The 15,305-nt window shown below is 36.5% G+C and overlaps 1 pseudogene; it reads right to left on the bottom strand.

The window, feature by feature from the left end:
• Positions 1–1,906: 1,906 nt before the first annotated feature.
• LOC105465582 (proliferation-associated protein 2G4 pseudogene) lies at positions 1,907–3,719 on the bottom strand (annotated as a pseudogene).
• Between the last annotated feature and the right edge of the window lie 11,586 nt (positions 3,720–15,305).

Genomic DNA, 15,305 nt, shown 5'->3' with positions numbered 1-15,305 from the left:
CCTCTGTACTCCAGGTATTTACCCTCCTTTCCTACTAATCCCTGGCAATCACTGATTTTTTTTACTGTCTCCATAGCTTTGCATTTTCTAGAATGTCATGTAGTTGGAATAATACTGCATGTAACCTGTTTAGATTGGCGTCTTCCGCCAATCTGAATGCTTCTAAAGTTCCTCCATGTCTTTTCATGGTTTGATAGCTCATTTCTTCTGAGTGTTGAATAATATTCCACTGTTAAATTAGATTATCAGTTTATCTCTCCATTCACCTAATAAAGGATATCAGGGTTGCTTTCCGTTTATAAAAATTAAACTGAAATTTACAGAAATTTATATTTAAATAAATAGAGAGTTTATGGAAATTAAAGCTACTATAAACATCCATGTATTGGTTTTTGTGTGGGCATAAGTTTACAGTTTTTTTGGATAAATACAAAGGAGCAGAATTGCTAAATTGTATGGTAAGAAAGCGCCAAACTGTTTTCCAAATTGGCTGTGCCATGTTGCATTCCCATTGGCAATGAATGGGAGGTCCTGTTGCTCCATATCCTTGTCAGCATTTGCTCTTGTCAGTGTTTTATATTTTGGCCATTCTAATAGGTGAGTAGTGGTATGTCCTTGTTGTTTTAATGTGCAATTTTCTAATGACATGTGATGATGAGTACTTTTTCATATGCATACTTGTCTTCTGTATCTTTTTCATGAGGTGTCTGTTCAGGCCTTTTGCCCATTTTCAACTGAGTGGTTCATTTTCTTATTGTTGAATTTTAAGAGTTCTTCATCTATTTTGGATACTAGTCCTTTGTAAGTTGTGACTTTTGCAAATGCTTTCTTCTTGTCTGTGGCTTGTCTTCTAATTCTTTTAATTGCACATTTTGCAGAGCAGAAGTTTTCAGTTTTAATGAAGTTCATCTTATCAATTATTTCTTTAATGGATCATGCCTCTGTTATTACATATAAAAAGTCATTACCAAGTCAAAGGTCATTTAAATTTTCTCCTATGTTATCTTTTTGTAGTTCTGTAGTTTTGCATTTTACATTTACATCTATGATTCATTTCAAAATAATTTTTGTGGAGCATGTAAAGTCTGTGCCTAGATTCCTTAAAAAAAATTTTTTTTTTGCATGTAGATGTCCTATTTCTCCAGCACTATTTGTTGAAAGACTATCTTTTCTCCATCATATTGTCTTTGTTTCCTTGCCAAAGATCAGTTGACATTTGTGTGAGCTTATTCCTTGTCTCTAACTGGTCTCTATGTTATGTTCCATTAAACTATTTGTCTTTTTAAAATTTTTAATATTTAGAGACAGAGTATCTTTTTATTCTCCTTCAATATTGTTTTGGCTATTCTGGGTCTTTTACTTCTTCACATAAAATTTATAATTAGTTTTTTGATAACCACAAAATAACTTACTGAGATTTTGATTGGGATTATGTTAAATCTATAGACCAAGTTGGGAAAAATCATATTGAGTCTTTCTAGGAATAAACATGGAATATCCCTCCACTTAGTTCTTTAATTTCTTTCATCAGAGTTTTGTCATTTTCTTCATATAGTTCTCGAACATATTTTGTTAGATTTATACTTAAGTGTTTCATGGCATTGTTGTTAATGTAGGTGATATATTTTAATTTGAAATTCCACTTGTTCCTTGCTCATATATAGGAAAGTGGTTGATGTTTGCATATTTACCTGTATTCTGCAACCTTGCTATAATCACTTAATAGTTCCAAGAAGTCTTTCTGTTGTTCTAAGACATTTTTTTGTTGTTGAATCTGTGGGAGTTTCTTTCTTTCTTTTTTGGTTTTTGATTCCTGCTTTTATTATTCAATTTCTTTTTCTCATTTAAAGTAGTCTTTTGCGGTTGGAAAGCCTCACCTCCCAAGACCAGAGTCAGTTGGAGTTGGTTATTGCTGGAAGGGGGTGGGTTGGGGAACTGGGATGGGGGCAAGGAGACCCCCGCTTTGCAGGTGTTCCCAGGTGGAGAAGAAGAACTGCACTTCACAGAGCCTGGGATACAGTGGGAAGGGGATGAGGCAGGAGCAGCAATCTGGGGAGAAGGCCCCACCCCAGTTGCCAGCTTCCTTTTCTTCTAATGTTTCCTCACTGGTGGCATTCTCTGCAGCCTTGGAAGCCTTCTTTTTTTCTTTTTCTGGGTTTTTCAGCTTGAAGAACTCTGTAGGAGGGTCTTTAGCTCTGGATCCTGGACCTCTATCTCAGACTTGTAGAGGTCAGGCTCAAAGGGACCACTGCTCATCAGCATGGAGCCATTGGGCATGAGCAGAACTGCAAATTTAAACTGGTCAACAAATTCACCCTTTTTCTGATAGAGAACATTAAATGGTTGCAGCAGTCCATGCTTGGTACCCTCTACCACGCCTATCCAAGCCTACTTCTCATCTTCAAATGCTCTTAAAGTAAATGACACAGCATCAAAACACCTTTCCACCTCGCTGAAGAAGGCGTGTGAAGTTTGCATTTGTAGTCCGTATTATTTAAAGGGGTCTCCTCTGTAAACAGTAGCCCTGCATCCTTGGCCTTGCCCTCTCCTATGCTGATGAAAACACCAAATTCAGCTTTTTCATGGTCCTTCTTCTGCTGTTCTGCAGGGTTCTGGATAACGGTTTTCTCACCATCAATGACATGCTGCTTCAGTTGGTGTGACAGCATACCTTCTACTGGCGTGCAGTTAAATGAAGGAGCAACTTTGTTCCAGGCTTCTGTCACTTGTTTGTTATGGTTTCCAGGTTTGCCCAGACACAGGGCAGCTTCAACACAAAGGTGAGCTGCCTTAATAACATCTGCTTTCTGCCCTGTTGTTTGGATTCCCTGAGCTACATCCACCACAAAAGTATGAGCTACATTAGCGATGAAGGCATCCACGTGGACACCAAGGACAATTTTTACCACGTCACCTTCTTTGAGAATACAGTCTTTGTCACTCCTCAAAGGAGAGAAGTGACACACACAGTTATTTACCAAAATGCTGGTGGGACAAGCAATACCTTTCCTCATTTCCTTTTCTTTCTTGAAGATTTTCCCTGTTTCTGCCATAATCATGGCATCACCTTCCTCACACAGGCTCAGTATCCACATACCTGAGCTGGATGCTTCCACCAAGGACCAAAGTACCCAGTTGGTGATGTCACCCACCCATCTGATACTTGGTCATGACCAGGTCCCTCAGCGATAGTTTGCTCCTGCTGCTCGTCCCTGCCCAACATCTTCCTACCACCAGCACTGCAGTCTCATTTTCCCTGAGCCACCTCCTCTGTCTCCCATCCCAGCTGCAGGCTGTGGTCAGAGCACCTTGGATCCTCAAGAAGGGGACAAGCGAAAGAGCAAGTAAGCAAGAGAGCAGCCAGGCGAGAGTGAGATTTTGGGGGTTCCTATGTATGGGGATATATTTTAATGTCAATGTTTATTTTTCAGAGTCTGTTAGGAAATTTTTGTATTTGTTAAACCTAGTATTCTCCCTATTATGTATAATGTATAATTGAATCAGCATTAGTAACTTGATTTTTTGTTGTTGTTGTTTTTGGGTACTTTGGGTTAAGGAGAAAGCAACAATTTGTTGAAAACATATCTTTAACACGTTTCTAATGATTGCTAGTACCCATTCTTAAACACATGAAAGCCATTATTGACCACTGATCAGGAAATTGCATCTAAGTATGACTCAACGTTATTATTTGGTTTTCATTGTATTTATTTTTATGGTTACCATACATTTATGGCAAACAGTATTAATTTCTTACTTATGGTACTGATTTAAACTTTACATTTTAAATAATTGTGTTGCAGGACTTTTCATTACTTCAGCTAAAGATGAGATTCTTGTTTGGCCCATGGCCATGAAAATTTAGGTTCGCAGATGGTTTAAAGGGTGAGTAAAGCAGGGTTTTATTGGGTGAAAAGGGGGAAAAAACAAGGGAGAAACCCTCCGCTACAGTGCTTCCTGCCAGACGGTTGGAATCCTAGGTTTCACACAGGAAGAGGAGGGGCCAAGCTCCACCCAACTGCAAAGGGCATGAACTTCCCGAGGCGTCACTTTAGTGGGGAGGCTGGTTGGAGTTTCTCCAGGAACTGCCTCCCACCTGGCTGTCTCAATTGTTTTTAGGTATAAATAGCAAGTTGATACAAAGAAAAATACATAAAGTAAATCATCATGGAGATTATATGTGATTTGGCAAAGGCCATAAAGGATACTATCACTGAAACTAAACTTTGGAATAAATTAGTCTTATCAAATTACAAAGGAAAGATAATTTTTTCTTTTCTTTTTTTTTTTTTTTTTGAGACCGAGTCTCACTCTGTCGCCCAGGCTGGAGTGCAGTGGCGCGATCTCAGCTCACTGCAAACTCCGCCTCCTGTGTTCACGCCATTCTCCTGCCTCAGCCTCCCTAGTAGCTGGGACTACAGGTGCCTGCCACCAGGCCCGGCTAATTATTTGTACTTTTTTTTTTTTAGTAGAGACGGGATTTCATTGTGTTGGCCAGGATGGTCTCGATCTCCTGACCTCATGATCCACCCTCCTCGACCTCCCAATGTGCTGGGATTACAGGCATGAGCCACTGTGCCCGGCCTGGTAAGATAATTTTTAAAGGTGCTTAATAGTTTAACCATGATCTAGGCCCAATTTTAAAAGTGGGAATTGCTGGTCAGTAAGCTCTAATCACTTTAAGACTGAGGACTATATTATAATTGCATGTGCTGCAAACTTGTGGCTAGCATAATGCCAGAATTCAGTAATTATTTGTGGAATAAATGAGCAGATGAACAGATTCTGCATTCCCATCTTCTTTCTGACGTCAAGTCTCAATTTCAAAAATTTATTCTTTGTCTACCAAGTACCTGGATACCTGACTCTACCCCTTGGCTGTCACAATGCCTCTAAAAATCTCATCTGTACTGTGCAGTTCACAATTGTATTTATTTCCTCCTCTCATGGCCAAAGCTTCCTCTGTTTTGAGATTGATATTAAAATTATGAGATTGTAAAGTCATTCATACTAAGCTGCAGAACTGACATGTCTAATTGCCACAAAATGGATGTCGTTTTAATTGATGTCTTTTTGAATCCAAAGTAATACCTCATTGACAAAATGCATTAATAACACTCATCTTAAGACTAGGGACTTTCTAGATGTAACATTTATATACTGCACAAAAAAGCAGAACCATATCATCCACTCATTCACTGGTTTTTCAAGTTCTTGTCAGTGTAAAAGATTTAGGAGAATTGCTCGCAGTCCTTGTAACACTGGCTGGCTAGGTTTTAGTAATAAAAGCACCTAAGGAGCTTTTTTAAACTGCAAATTCCTGGGCCTTATCTTCTGGATATTTGCTTTTCATTTTACAAGTGAAGATATCATGACCCACTAAGTTTCAATGACCTACCCAAGGTCATATAGACAACTTGCTATCAGCTAGAACCAACTTTCCTAGCTCTTACTGTAGGGTTCTTTCTATTGTAGAGACTACGATGATTGAAAGCAGCTCTAAAACTTTTGTTAAATCCCTGAATTCTTAGTTTTTAAGAAAAGGAGACATGTTACTAATGAGATATTTTTGAAAAGGGCTTGACATTTTATGTTTATGTGTTTTGCTGGCATGGTTAATAGGAAAGCATCTTACCAAGCACACACTTATATTTGTACAGTTGGTTATCCATGGAATATGTTTCATAGGTGTGAATACTTATGTGTCTTACTGATCATTTTTACATAGCATCTACCTGTCCATAATGGATTCTAACAATTATTTGAATAATTAAATGAATAATAATAATAATAATAACTAATGTTTACTGAGCTTTGATTACATGCTAGTACTATTCTAAACCCATATACATGTTTTATGGGATTAAAAACCTCAGAGGTGGCCGGGCGCGGTGGCTCATTCCTGTAATCCCAGCACTATGGGAGGCCGAGGTGGGCTGATCACGAGGTCAGAAGCTCAAGACCAGCCTGACCAATGTGGTGAAACCCTGTCTCACTAAAAATACAAAATTTAGCTGGGCGTGGTGGCACATGCCTGTAGTCCCAGCTATTCAGGAGGCTAAGGCAGGAAAATCACTTAAACCTGGGAGGCAGAGGTTGCAGTGAGCCAAGATGGCACCACTGCACGCCAGCCTGGGCAACAGAGTGAGACTCTGTGTCAAAATAAATAAATAAATAAATAATAAAAAATAAAAGCCTCAAGAGGTAGAGAATGTTGTTATAAATGAATTAGTGACTAAAGAATAAATGAAGGACTGCTAAAGGGATGAATATAAGCAATTCATCCACTATTTTGGATTTAATAACTATGGTTTACTGGAAACTACATCAAACATTTTAAATGCACAAGAGAATTTTTGTGAAATACATTGCTAGCAAGAGGATTCACAAATAAGTATTTGTTCAATTGTGATGAAAATACAAACGAATACAGCAGCTGAAAAAATGAAATGTAGTCTATAAAACAATAACTAAAGTTGTTCAAAAAAGAAGAACTAATTAATAACTCAGGTTATGTGATTATGAACTTTCAAAGGCATCTGGATTTGCCAATTTTGTGTGTCTCTAAGATAACCATTGAAATTTTAAAACCATGTCTTTCATCTCAAAAAGCAGCATTTGCTTTAGCAGAATAAATTCATTAATAATGTCAAAATCAATTAATACTATTAGATACATCCTCCATCAAGAGCTGGAGTTTTCAAATATTTCTAATTATAATGTGGTTCTAGTGAACACGTTATAAGCAATGTGCCTACCTAAAAGGAAATTCTCAAGACATATTAAACTTCATAGTGTATGCAGTTCTTACAGTTTCACATTCGATAGACTCATAGCCTCACATTTGTTGTAAAAACAGTGGTTATTTACTGTGTTTTAGCTTGTGACTTTAATTTGAAGGTTTTCATATCCTTGTTGATACTGGTAATTTTCAGTATGTGCTAGAAATAATGACTATGTTTATGACACACAGAATATTTTTGTTCTGTGCTCTCTCTCTAATGGGGTCGCAAAGTATTTAAACACAAGAAATTTGTAGTCACTCTGCTATCTACAAGCAAAACAGAATGCACAGAATTTTAGTGTAAGATCCTAATAAGTAAGAATTTCTTGTTCCTAATGCCAGATACAGGTAGTGAAGACAATTTGATGGAATAAATTGAGTCCTCCTTAATTGAAAGACTTCTCCTGGAACAAGGTTTAACGTATTATGGATATATAAAATCAAGAAGGAACTGTTTCAAATTGCTAATCTATTATGCATGCATTATCTTATATTCTATAACTCAATGGCAGCAGACCAGAGCCCTGCCAACCTCTGCAGAATGCGGTCGTACTGCTCCCCCATGGAATGAAGTATAGAACAAATCTACCAATCCTGATATATCTGTGCTAATGAGATCTACTTGGTGAAGTGCTTGTTCATTAAAAATCTAAGAACAGAAATAATGGGATACATGGGAATTGAAGTTCCAAAATGTCTCAACACTAATAAATAATAGTCAAATCATATTTAGTAAGTAGCCACATGTATTCAGATCATTTAACCATCGTGTAGCCAGGGGTCCTGCAGTAAATAAATTCTGTCCACCTCACTTCTAGGACATAAAATCCGGGCAATGCCTGAATTAGATAGTGACTAGGGAACAGGAGGTGACAGTAATGGATTCACAGCAAAAGCAAGCATTTTGCTATATTTCCAATACAGTTGCTATACACAAATTAATGCCAAACTCAAATCAGATAAATATTTATTTTATTCCTTTTTTTTTCACTTATGCAAACATTTATTTTCAAGGAGCAAGGAGGTTTTTATCAAGACCAAGCAGAAATCACCAAAAAGAAAAAAATTCCATATTTTTCCAGGGAAATTTGAAAGCTCCCAGCCCCATTCTATAAATGTGTTGCATTAGTAGTGAACCCTTACTAGACTCCTCAGGGGAATAGTAGATTATGCCAAAAAATAAAATGGTGTTTATTTTATCATTCAGTAACTACCTGGGAAAAGGAAAGAGTGAAAAAAAGGGAGGCAAAAAAAAAAATGTATTGAATATCTTGTAGGCACCAGATATTTTCATGTTTAATATTTTATCAACCAGTTATGGCAGGTATTAGGATGATGATCATCACCACTTAAAATAAAAGGTGAAAAGAGGGTCAAAGAAGATAATGAATTTGCTTGTAGTCATGGGCCATAATTCATTTATTTAAATAAATCGTTAATGAGTAGTTACTCTGTACCAGGCGTCATTCTTGGTGTTAAAGACACAACAGTGATTCACAAAGTTCTACGTTAAAATAAAAATCGAATAAAAGTAAAGATAATTACAGATTGCAGTAAATGCAGGATAACAAGTAACGATGGTGTTGTTCATAACATAGAGGAGGGAGTGGGGAAGTCTGTTAAGGTGAGTGGGCAGGCTAGGATGTTTTGAGGAGGAAATATTTGAGCAAAGATAAGGATGTGTAGGAAGAAATCATTTGGAAAGCTCTGGTAGTAGTGTTCCAAGATGAACAATAAATGCAAAGACTGAGTGACAGGAGGTTCTATGGTGTGTATGAGGAACAGAAAGGCTGATCTGGTAGGAGTCAGTGAGTTCAGGGGACATTAGTTAAGTTTGAATAAACAAGCTGTGTCCAGCTTTTGTGGGACCTTGTAGAAATACTAATAATTAGGTAGTTCGATTGTATTTGAAATGTATCATGAAGTCACTGATTTTTTTGTTAGTTTATTTTTAGGTTTTTAAAGATATTGCTTATGTTGAGTTTGGAAGTCAGATTGCAGAGTTTCTGTTTTGAGGAATGGCTGACAATGTGTTGTAGAATAACCCCCTTGCTGAGCACATAAGAAAAGAAAGACAACTAGTTATTCTTCCTGATCCTCTCCCTCTTCACTGAACTTAAAATAAATGTTGGAAATTTAAAAAAATAATAAAATCATAAAGGAAAAAAAGAGGGACAAAATATAAAAATCATCTGCTTGAATACCTAACAGAGCTAGCAAAGCATGAGAAATTACAAGTCTTAAGCCCTTTGAAGGAAGAAAATCCAGGTAAATGAGCCAGACATCTGGGGATAACTTTTCTGCAAGAAGCATCTGCTAAACCAGAAGAAGCATTTGAGAGAGTGAGACATTGAGTAGACATTTTAAAGCTTTCTGAGCGAAGAGAACAAAGATTGCTCTTCAGCATCTGCCAAAGATGAGGAGCTCTAATAAAAAGTGCAACTTTAGATGGAGATTCTGATGGACTCTGTCTTATTTGTAAGTGTGAACCAGAAAGAAATCAGCTGTAAAACCTACTAAAGCCCAGCTTCAAGGAGTCTCAGTTCCTAAAATTTGATCAAAATGATCTGTGGCTGCTAGTGGCTCAGACTGTCTACCAGAAGCAAAGGCAAACCTTCTCTAGATTAAGATGACATTATCCTAGGCTTCAATTTTTTTTTACAACTCTTCATATACAGTCCCATACCAGAAAAAAAGGAGACAAGACAATGTGGTAAAAATATGAGAAATAATAGATAATGGAAGATAACAGAATTAAAAATACAGAGGATCCAAAATATGGAGTTATCAAACACATACTTTATTATTTATTTATTTATGTATTTATTTTTGAGACAGAGCCTTACTCTGTTGCCCAGGCTGAGTGCAGTGGCGTGACCTCGGCTCACTGTGACCTCTGCCTCCTGGGTTCAAGCAATTCTCCTCCCTCAGCCTTCCAAAGTTGGGATTACAGGCATCCGCCACCATGCCCAGCTAAGTTTCATATTTTTAGTAGAGACGGGGTTTCACTATGTTGGCCAGGCTGGTCTCAAACTTCTGACCTAAGGTGATCCGCCTGCCTCAGCCTCCCAAAGTGCTAGCATTACAGGCGTGAGCCACTGCGTCCAGCCAAGCACATACTTTAAAAGACACAGGCTATTTGAGAACTTGGCAAAGGACTGAAAATCATAAAGAAACTAAAGAAAATTCTGAACTAAAAGGTACAATAACTTAGATCTCAATAGGTTAAGGAGATAGCAGGTTTAACAACAGTTTACACACAGATAAACAGAATAAGTAAAGAGAAAGTTGGTTAAAATAAAATATCTAGAATGGGGGAGAAACAAAAGAATGGAAAATATACAAAACAAAGTAAGGAGTATAGGGGATATATTAATAGTTAGGGTATAAAATAGAATTTGAATTCCAGAAGAAAAAGTAATAGAGGAGACATAAGGAATATATGAACAAATAATTTTCTAAAACTGATGACATCAAGTTAAAGATTCACAAAACCCTGTAAACTCCAAGCAGCATCAAAACAAAGAAAATCATACTTATGAGAACACTCAAAAACATAAACACAAAACAAACAAAATTACCTAAAGAAAACTAGAGAGAATGACAAATGATCTTCAAAGTTGTAAGATTAGATTTTATTTTTTCTTGGTCTTGCTCCCTGTGGGATGCCTTCAAGCTAGCTGTATCCTTCTACAGGGAAAGCTGTGTTCTTCTCAAGGTAGCTAGAGCTCAATCCTCTAAGGTTCCTATAACCACTTCCTTTCTAGGGTAGTAACAACTCTGCAATTACCATCCCTGGTGGTACTGCAACTATATCTCTCATGGTGTCCTTACACCCTACCAATACATTTTCATTTTATTAAACTCTCTCAATTTATCCTAATTTGAGAATGTTATGAGGGACATTCTCCTTCCTTCCAGAGCTTATAGTTCCTTGTAACTTTTACAAATATTGCTGTTGCTTTTACATTTAAAGATATTGCTACTGAATCATGTAATTTTTTTGAATTGTAAACTCATGGAGATAAATCATAAATGAGAAAGGCAGAAAATAATAATAAAATTTGGATGTTCATGGTTAAGGCCAAATGTAGCATTAACTTGCAAGAAAAAAATAAGATTGGACTGACAGCTGGTATCTCAACAAAAACTGTGAAATCCAGAAGACAATGAAGATACTGTCAAAATGTTGAAAACAATGATGCTAACAATGTTTTGCTATCTGGTTTTAAAATATCCTACCAAAAACAATGAAATAAAATCATTTAAGACAAAGGAAAAACAGAATATTTGTCATCAGAAGACTTGCACCAAAGTAAATATAAAACAGTGTTTGGAGAAATAAACTGATACTTGATAGAAGCTGGGAAGGAAAATGGTATATCCAAATGAATACTGGCAGTGTTAAAAAGTAGTAACTCAATGTACAGTGAGAGATCCATTTCCAGAATAGTGGCATGAGAAACTCCATAGACTTGCTTTCCAGGGAAACAACCGTAATTGGTGAAAATTATATTTTAAAAACTGCATTCATAAAATCCTCTGAAATTTCTTCCCAAAACATAGAGCAATTTTCTATTAAATCTTGGTAAGAACAGTAGGAGTCTATGGTTCCTGAGTCACAGCCTATACCTCTCTCTATCCTCTGACATCTCAGTGTGACAGAAGGTCCACTCTGGATGGGTGTGACCAAGAAAACAGAGTTTCCATGTCTCTCAGTCCCAAGCTATGGTATCTTTTGGGCAGAGGCAGTCTGCAAGCATTTCTCATCTGCCTTAGTTCCAGTTGCAGATTGCTTTCTCTCTCCAGTTCCAACTCATAGAGTGGTGGCTCTACCCCAAGAACCTCACTCAGGCCAAGAATGTTGTGGCCCCAGTTGCCTTGTCCTCATCCATGCTCCCTCCCCAACTTGCTCATAGGTCAGAGGTCCACATCTGGAGAGTTAATGTAAGACACCAGAGGCTACCTCCCCCACAAAGTGTCCTGATTATAAAGCAGAAGTGCCACTGCAAGAGAAGTGGGTCATTGCCCCACCTCCAGCTCCAGAGCAGGACTCAGACATTTTACCCAGGTGAAGCAAGAGCATAAGAACAGAGAGCTCCTAAGCCCTCACCAAAGTAACTGTCTTTTTTTAAAAATAGAATGTCAAGATATTCAAGACAGAGGGAGCTCTAAATTACAATGGAATTTGGATGATAAGCCATTAAACCCCAATAAATGTAAAATAATTGAAATCAAACAAAGATTGCCCTCAATGGAATAAAATTACAAATGAATAACAGAAATTTCAGAAATTCAAAAATATGAAGAAATTAAACAGTGCACTTTTTTTTTTTTTTTTTTTTTTTTGAGACGGAGTCTTGCTCTGTCGCCGGGCTGGAGTGCAGTGGCCGGACCTCAGCTCACTGCAAGCTCCGCCTCCCGGGTTCCCGCCATTCTCCTGCCTCAGCCTCCCGAGTAGCTGGGACCACAGGCGCCCGCCACCTCGCCCGGCTAGTTTTTTGTATTTTTAGTAGAGACGGGGTTTCACCGTATTAGCCAGGATGGTCTCGATCTCCTGACCTCGTGATCCGCCCGTCTCGGCCTCCCAAAGTGCTGGGATTACAGGCTTGAGCCACCGCGCCCGGCCTAAACAGTGCACTTCTAAATAACCAATAAGTCAAAGAAATGAAAAGGAAAAGTGAAAATGGAGACACACTGTACCAGTAATTCCGGGGTGCAGCTAAAGCCGTGCTCAGAGGAGAACGTGTCTGTGAATGTCATTATTCAAGAAGAAAGTGTTAAGTCAATAGTCTGGTTTTCAACCATAAAACACTGGAATAAAAGCGAGCGGAAGGAAGGAAATAATAAGGATTAGAGTACAAGTTGATAAAAATATAAAATTGAAAAACAATAGAGAAAAATCAATGAAATTAAAAGTTGATTCTTTGAGAAGTCAACTGAATTGTCACACTATTAGGCGATTATGAGCAAGAAAAAAAGAATAATAAAATCAAAAGTGAAAAATGGGACATTACAACCAAATTAACACAAATAAATACATTATAAGGAATATAATTTAAATCTGAATGCCAATGAATTAGATAACTTAGATAAAATAGATAAATTCCTGGAAAGACACAAGGTACAAAACTGACTAAAAAAGAAGCAGAAAATCTGAATAGACCTATAGCAAGTATAGAAATTGAATTAGGAATTTAAAAACTACAAAGACGAGAACAAGATGGTTACACTGGTGAATCTGAATTCTACAAAATTAACAAAACAAAACAAAACTGATATCAGGTTTCCACAAACTCTTCCGAAACAATAGAAAAGGAAGAACACTTTAAAACTTATACTATGAGGCCAGTATTATCCTAATACCAAAACCAGATAACGATATTACACACAAAAAATAAAACTATAGACCAATATCACATAGATGCAAAATCCTCAACAAATTACTAGCAAACATATAATAACAAGAGTCAAAGTGACCTTTGTTTTCTAAGACCAGAAACAAGGTAAGGATGTCTCCTTTCAACACTTCTGTTCTACAGTGCACTAAAGACTCTTGCCAGAGCAATAGTCAAAAAAAAAAAAAAAAAAAGAAAGAAACAAAAAGGAACCCAAATTGGAAAGAAGTAAAACTATATTTACAGATGACATGATCTCGTATATAGAAAATTCCAAGGAATTCACTAAAAAAATCTGATCACTAATAACTAAGTCCATCAGAGTTGCAGGACACAGGATGATATTACAAATATCAATTGAAGTTTTATACACAATGAAAAATCTGAAAATTACATTAAGAACAAAATTCTACTTTCAATGCTATCCCAAAGAATAAAATACCTAGAAATAAAATTATTTAAGGCAATGCAAAAGTTAGACTCTAAAAAAGTACAAAGCATTGTTGAGAAAAAGTAGATCTAAATAAATAAAAGATTTCTCTTGTTAATGGATGAGAAGACTTATTGTTCTGACATTGTTATAATACTGTTTTAAAATAGCAATACTCTTCAAACTGATCTGCAGATTCAATGCAATCCTTATCAAAATCAGAGCTGGCTTCTTTGCAGAAATTAGCAAGCTAATTCTGAAATTCATATGGAAATTTAAAAGACCCAGAATAGTTAGTTAAAACAATCTTGAAAAACATGAACAAAGTTGGAGGACTCACACTTCCCATTTACAAAACTTATAGCAAAGTTACGGTAATCAAGACTACGTGGTACTAGTATAAGTACAGACATACAGATCATTGACATAGAATCAAGAGTTTAGGAATAATCCCTCACATTTACATTAAATTGATTTTTAACAAGCCTGCCAAACATTTAAATGGGAAAAGAAAGGTCTTTGCAACAAGTGGTGCTGGGACAAGTGATTATGCAGAACGACAACAAAATGAATTCAAAACCCCTCTTTACATCATGTATAAAAATCAACTCAAAATTGATCATAGACCTAAATGTAACAGCCAAAACTATTAAACTCTTAGAAGAAAATAGAGGCATAAATCTTCCTGACCTTTTGCAAAGCAAACCTTCTTAGCTGTAACAGCAAAATCATAAGCGACAAAAGAAAATGTAAGTAAATTGGGTTTAATAAAAAATTAAAACCTTCAAAGGATATCATCAAGAAAGAATAAAGAACACCCACAGAATGGTGAAAATATTTGCAAATTATATCTGGAAATAATCTAGTATACAAAATATATAAGAATTTTTATAACTCAACAACAAAAAGATAAATAGACCAACTGAAAAATGGGAAAAGAACCTATGTAGGTATTTCCCCAATGAATATATATAAATGGCTAAAAAGCACATGAAAAAAATGTTCAACATAATTAGTCATTGAAGAAATGCAAATTGAAACCACACACAAAAAGATCACTTCATATCCACTAAGGTGCCTAGAATTTTTTAATTCTAGAATTAAAAACAAACAAACAAACAAAAAACAAACAAACAAACAGAATACAGGGGTTGACAAGAACATTCAGAAACTGGAACCCTTGTATATTCCTTGTGGGAATGTAAAATGAGTTCGGTGGAAGTAGTTAGGTAGGTCTTAAACATGGAATTACCATATATCCTAGCAATTCTACTCCTAGGCATGTGCTCAAGAGAATTACATATATATGTCCATACAAAAACTTATACACAAACGTTCACAGCAGTGTATTCATAATAGCTGAAAGTGTGGAAACAAACTGATGGTCATTCGTGACCCATCAATGAATGATCAGATAAAGAAAATGTAATAAATACATACTACGGCATTATTCATTCATAAAGAATGAATTAAGTCCTAATGCATAATATAGATTGAAAGAACCTTGAAAACTACGCTAAGTGAAAGAAATCTGTCACAAAAGACCACATATTGTGTACCCTTTTATGTGTAGTATCCAGAATAGGTAAAGCTACATAAGCTCAAAGTAGATTAATGGTTTTCTAGGGTGAAAGGTTTGGGGAAAAATGAAGAGTGACTGCTAATGGCTATAGGGTTTCCTTTTTGGAGTGAT

This window comes from Macaca nemestrina, chromosome 19, assembly GCF_043159975.1.
Source record: "Macaca nemestrina isolate mMacNem1 chromosome 19, mMacNem.hap1, whole genome shotgun sequence".
NCBI classification, from domain to species: Eukaryota; Metazoa; Chordata; class Mammalia; order Primates; family Cercopithecidae; genus Macaca; species Macaca nemestrina.
This window is presented reverse-complemented; position numbering and strand designations above follow the sequence as displayed.